Source organism: Crocodylus siamensis, chromosome 5, assembly GCF_052110815.1.
Source record: "Crocodylus siamensis isolate JL-2025a chromosome 5, ASM5211081v1, whole genome shotgun sequence".
Taxonomy (NCBI): Eukaryota; Metazoa; Chordata; order Crocodylia; family Crocodylidae; genus Crocodylus; species Crocodylus siamensis.
In genome coordinates this window covers 77,063,895-77,069,999 of record NC_143399.1, presented here as the reverse complement: position 1 = coordinate 77,069,999, position 6,105 = coordinate 77,063,895, and the positions used below count along the sequence as shown (strand labels likewise).

At 56.2% G+C, this 6,105-nt stretch overlaps 1 long non-coding RNA gene across 1 annotated transcript in view; it reads right to left on the bottom strand.

Moving 5' to 3' along the window:
- Positions 1 to 1,883: 1,883 nt before the first annotated feature.
- Positions 1,884 to 6,105, bottom strand: part of LOC149864309 (uncharacterized) — a 65,035-nt gene continuing 60,813 nt past the window's right edge. Inside the window, exon 3 of the long non-coding RNA XR_016442603.1 lies at positions 1,884 to 2,630. This is a non-coding gene — a long non-coding RNA (uncharacterized LOC149864309). The remainder of the gene's footprint in view (positions 2,631 to 6,105) is intronic.

The window sequence follows — 6,105 nt, the reverse complement described above, 5'->3', positions numbered from 1 at the left end:
ATCTGGCAAGCAGATCGGGGGCCCACACCCCTGGGAGGACTCCAGCACAGCCCCCACACCCCTCCCGGGGGTGCAGGTGAGCCCCCAATCTGCCTGCCAGATGAGAGGAGCCAGGTGCTGCCACCTGGGACCAGCAGCAGCAGCGATCTTTTCCCGTGCTGGTCTCAGGCAGCAGCACCCAGCTTCTCTCATCTGGCAGGCAGATCAGGGGCTCACACCCCCAGGAGAACTTGGGCGCACCCCTGGCAGCCCTCAATATGCCTTCCTGCTGCATTTTATGTTTCCCCATAATAGCATATAGGTGAAACATTGAAACAGCATCGAAACAGCAAAACAGTTTTGGCAAAACGAAATGGAACAGTGGTTTCAAAACTAAATGAAACTCGAAACAAAACACTGTTCCATCAAATCATTGAAACGGCAGTTGAATTGGAATGATGCTGTTTGGCACAGCCCTACTGGTGGCCACCACCTTTGCCGTCCATGTGCTTCTGAGGGTCCAGGCCTGCTGCCTGTGGACCTGCCCAGCCAGCAAGGACTGGTGGCTGCGTGTCATCCAGCACACCTCAGACAATGAGTAGTAGCTGGAGTCATTCCAGATGACCTAGACCACCTTCCAGGAACTCATCAAGCAGCTCTGTCCACACCTAAAGTGGAAGGCCACCACCAGGTGGAGGCCCATCCCTATGGACACTGAGCTGGCCATCGCCCTACTCATCTGCACTGCCAACCTGCACTATGTCAGCCACTTCTTCAGCATGGGCAAGGCAACAGCTGGGGAGGCCATCCTGGAGGTATGTGATGCCCTTGGGGTACGCAAAGCTCTGGGTATACAAACCCCTGGAGGTGATGGCAGGGTTCCATGCCCTGGTCTTCCCACAGCAGATCGGGACCCTGGATGAAACCCACATCCCCATCACCTGCCCACCCCATGGTGACTGCCCTGTACTACAGCTGGTGGGGCTTTCACTCTGTCATGCTCTAGGCCATTATCAACCACCATGGTGCCTTCACCAATGTGAGCACCAGCTGGGCAGGCAGTGCCCACAATGCCTGTATCTTCTGCAACTCCATCCCAGGTGGACAGTGAGCACTTCACATCGGGTTGCTGGGCCTCCAGCTGGGTGCACCAGAGGTCCTACCCTTTCTCACTGGGGACCCCACCTGCCTGCTTCTACAACAGCCAGCTGGACCCTGCAAGGCACACTTCAGTTGGTGCCTGGGCCAGACCTGTGTGCTGGTGGAATGCGCCTTTGACCACCTGAAGAGATGCTGATGCACCCTCATCACCCACCTGGAGGTCACCAAGGCCAGCGTCCCCCGGGTCATTGTCACAGCCTGCATGCTGGATAACACCTTTGAGGTCCAGGGGAAGCTGTTTTGTGAGGCCTGCATGGAGGAGGTTCAGCAAGTGGAGGATGTCTGGCACTGGGAACACCAGCTACGGTGGCAACAAGAGGAATAGGACCCCCTCACTGAGACCCTGGGTAAGCCACACACCCAGCAGGGGGACCAGGGCAGTGGATGCAAGAGGTGCTGGTCCACCACCTCCTCCTGTAGGCCACCTGGATAGCTGCCCATGGACCCCAGCCCCACCACACATGCCCAACACCACACTTACTGTAGACAGTTCTCAGAAAAGCACTTTATTACCCTCCACAAACACAGTTTTATTCTCCTCCCCAATGCCAGTGCCCTTCCCCCCTCCCTCCACAACAGACCCTGTCCCAAATCACAAAGCTCCTTCCCACCCCACAGAGGCCCTCCACCACTCACCCCACCTACCACCAATAAAGCACCTTCTTCCCCATGTAGACTACATAGAGTTCATGGTGTGTGTGCACTCCCAGGGTGGGGGGTAGCAGGGTGGGAGCATCTAGGGGGCAGAGCTCAGGGACAGGCACCCAGCACCCTGGCCTCTGGCTGCATCCCTGTGGCTGTGCATGCCATGGCAAGGCTGGCAGCTAAGGAGCTTGGTGATGATGGGCACTGCTCTGCTGGTGCAGCCAGCCCTCACTCCTGCAGCCAAGGGGGCCAAACCAGCAGGACTCATGCAGAGTGCTGGCCCTGCAGCAAGCAATTCCTGCTCTGGGGCTGCATGGAGCTGGGGTGAGCAGCAGGGCAGGGGCCAGGTGTTGGGGCTGGATGGTGGGGAACCCAGGGTGGCTGCCAAGGGGTAGGCGGGTCTGTGGCTGGGAGCTGGCCAGCAGGTGGCATGAAGGTGACCACCAGGGCCAGCATGGTGTCCAGCACCTAGCAGTCCTCCTCCATGGCCTCCACTGCCCAGGCCACCATGGCAACCTGCCACTCCAGGGCTGTCAGGTGCATCTACTGAAGGGCCAGGAGCCTGTCCTAGGACTCCTGATCTGCCCTGTCCCTCTCGTGGTCCCCCTTTACCCTGTGTGTGACCCTCTCCCACTCGCACACAATGTCCTCCGTGTGCCAGACCCATAAATCTACCAGCCACTCCTTGGACATGGTGACCAGATGGTCCAGCAGCCAGGTCCATTCCTGGGTTCTCCACTGCCAGAGCTGGTGCATACAGAGGGCCCCAGCTGAGACTGGCAGTGACCCTGATAGTACATCCCAGCTGGCAGCTGGTGCCTCTCCCCCGCGTGCAGCTGTGGGACCTGCAGAGCCAAGAGAAAGAGGCTGTTTGTGAGAGTTTGCAACGTTTCTGAGATAACATGCACTATACAAAGGGCTGTGCATTGCCCAGCCTCAGATCAGGGGGTTGTGTGTACCCTGGGACCATGGTAAGATGGTCAGACAGGCTCTAGCGCAGGCAGCCACTGGCCAAGTCCCTCATCACTGCCTACTCAGCGGGGGCAGGTGGGCTGCTGGGTGCTGGCCGCAGGCAGCCTACCTTTCCCACCCACTTCCCAGGCTGGGACAGGCCCAGCTCCTGGCAGCACCTGCTGCCATGGCTCCAGACCCACTCCTCTCACTTCTCCTGCAGGCCAGACCATCTCTTCCATTGCCACCAGGCCCATGGCGCCCAGGCTCAGACTCCAAGGGGCTCCCAGCTGACTGGAGCTGGTGGCATCCTTGCCCTCCCCTCAGGGGTCCTCTCTGGAGATACACCCTGGGGCCAGCCCCCCACCCCTTTGGCACTGGCCCTACACCTGAAGCATGCCCCTGCCGAAAGTGTCCTGGATGTGATGCACTGCAAGGAGCTGTTTGTGTGGGCTAAGTTGTGCCCAGTCCACTATACCAGGGGTGGGCAATTATTTTGCACAGAGGGCTGCTTATCAAGTTTTAGCAAGCTGTCCAGGGCTCCATGGGTAGCCCTGCCCCTTGACAGGTGCCCTACCCCCTGGTTGTCATCTTGTGACCAGAAGTCCTGCCCCCTAACCCTTGACTTTTGCCACCCAAAGTCCCTCCCTTTGCCCTCTGAAATACTCCTTTCAGCAAGAAGGTTTGGCCATCTCAGAACCAGAAAAATACCAAATTATATTCTAATAAGCAAACATTTCCATCATTCATTGATTTGATTTTAAGAAAGTTTTTTGTCCTGATTTACATGTGTTTGTGTAGTGTACACAGAGGTGATTGCTCAATCACTTAAAATAAAACCTTACTCTTGCACATCATGGGGGGGTGTATAGATTTCTGGAGGGCTGCGGTATGTGGGATGTGGGTAGGTATGGGGTTTATGGGGTGATGTTTGTGAGGGAGGGTGGCTGGAGTGTGTGAGGGAGTGTGGGTGTCTGCATGTATGGCAGTGCAAGGGGGGGTGTGCATATGTATGATGGGGTGTGCATGTGGGACTTACCCTATGAACACACACGCACGCACACACATTGTCCCTGCCTACACACACACATTCTGCCTCTGCCTGCACACACACACACTCTGCGCGCACACATGCATGCACACACACATACATACATACTTATACCGGCAGGGCCAGTCCAGTGATGCAGCTGGGAACCACGTGGTACCAGAGCATGGCAGGGGCAGTGTAGCAGGGCACTAAGGTGCCTGCTACTGAAAAACAATAGTATGGGCTCAGCGGCTGGTTGCTAGGGGCAACCAGGAGGAGCTAAGGGCCAACACCTGGTGGATCAGCTGACTGCAAGGGGCAGGGCTGACCGCCATAAAACAGAGACAGGAGGCTGTGTGTGTGTTCTCTCTATCTCCCTCCCTCTCCTGACTGGCAGCTGGGTGGAAGGGGTATGGTTAGGCTGAGGCAAAGAGTTTGACCCTGAAAGGAAAGAAAGGAGGAAGGCCTGGAGGTATAAGTCGTTGGTTATGGGTGCAATATGGTGTGGGTTAGAGAACGTTTGTTTAGAATTAGGTTTTAGCCAGGAGGCTTATGTTTGAGTTACAGCCAATTGGCTTGGGTTATTACGTTGGTTGTTTGTGTTTACTGTTAACCAGAGGATCAGGTGTGGCTGCAGGGGCTGGAAGAGGCCTCATAGGAGATCCCCAGTAGTGTGGGGGTTCCTGGTGCTGGAGAGGGCACTGTGTTTTGGGGTGTATTGACCCTGGCCCCAGTATGGGCAGTGCTGGAAGGGTAAAGCCCCAGTGTGGGCACAGGCGAGAAGCCCCAGTGGGGCACAAGACCAGGAAAGGGGGTCTGGAGGCCAGGTACAGCTACGGCCACCTGAGCCTCAATTTGTGAGGAGCCCAGTGAGTGCAAGACCCAAGAAGGGGGTCTGGAGGCTAGGCATGGCTACAGCCACCTGAGCCTCGATTTTGCGGGAGCATGGGAGACAAGGCCCCAGTGCGGGCAGGAGCATGGCAGGGTGCAGACAGACAGTTGAGACAGACCAGGGAGTGTCTGTGAGGGCATAGGCAATGGGGACGAGGCAGAGAGCCCGTGAGGGCCCGGGTGACTGTAGGGCCCATGTGTAGCCCCAGAGGTTAGAGTGCACCTTGTCACCAAAGGCAGGGCACGGACTGGGACATTGCAGAGCACCGTGCCAAAGAGGGTAAGAAGGCAACCTCCCTTTAACAATATTTAACATCAAAGATGTGGCGGGCGAGATAAAGAGGTTGCATTTGAAACCAATTTGGCACAGTAGGGGGGGCGCTAGGGGAGTTCACAGCACCCCTAAGCCCCATCCCGTTACAGGCAGGAAGAGTGAAATGGCTGGGGGTAAGGTGGGGCTGGGCTGTTCAGTTCTGCTGAGGGCTCACCCCTGGGTCCTACTGCCCCGGCTCCTTTCAGCTTTGACAGGCAGCCAGAAGCAAAAAAATATGAATTTACTAATTTTTAGGAGCCCCACGGGCTGGATAGAATGGTCTGGTGGGCTGTATTTTGCCTGCCTCTGCACTACACCTTGCTGCTGCTACTGTTTGCTAAGGTGCACCTGAGGACCTGGCATGGAACCTTGATCTTTGACAGTGCAGGTCCACACTGCCCAGCAACATTTGCCACCACTTGGAGGGCTACCTGGGCCTCACTACACATCCCTGCCCCCCACAGCTGAGGACAACATTGCCTCTGGCATCAACGTGTTCCTCCACGTGTGAGAGGTGCATGCCTGACTAGTTTAGAGGAAACAGTCTGCTCAGTAAAGTTTGCATTCCCTCCCACCCCACTGTGTGCTGCTGTGGGGGGAGCCTGGGGGTCAGGGGGAGTTCAGCTGGGTTGGGGAGAGGGGGGGGATGCAGAGAAGGGACAGAGGGAGGGTCATTGGTGTGAGTGGGATTCTGCATGGATGCAAGAACTTGCCTGAACTGATCCAGGCACGGAATCAAGGCCTTTATGCTCATTTCCAGAGTTCTGGCAAGGAAGCATTATCAAACAAGGCCCTGGTTCTGCAAAACACTTGGGGCACTGAGAGAAGTGATATTTGTCATGCAATCAGCCCCTTGAAATTGCTTTACAGCTGTTCCTAGACAGAAGTATATGGCTGAAGAGTGCTTTAAAAGGGCCCAATCATGCAAAAAATTAAACCTAATTTAATGAGGGTTCAGATGATATCTTCATTAACTTCTGTTTGTCCATGAATGTAAGCTGGTCTGGTCTGATGCAGCCCAGCCCTGTCCCTGGTGCTGCCTGTAGGATGGGAGTGGGGATGGAGGGGAGGGGAGGGAGCTCTGGTCTGGGGTTTGCCCAGTCTGTGCTAGAGTGGAGAGGTGGATGGATTAGAC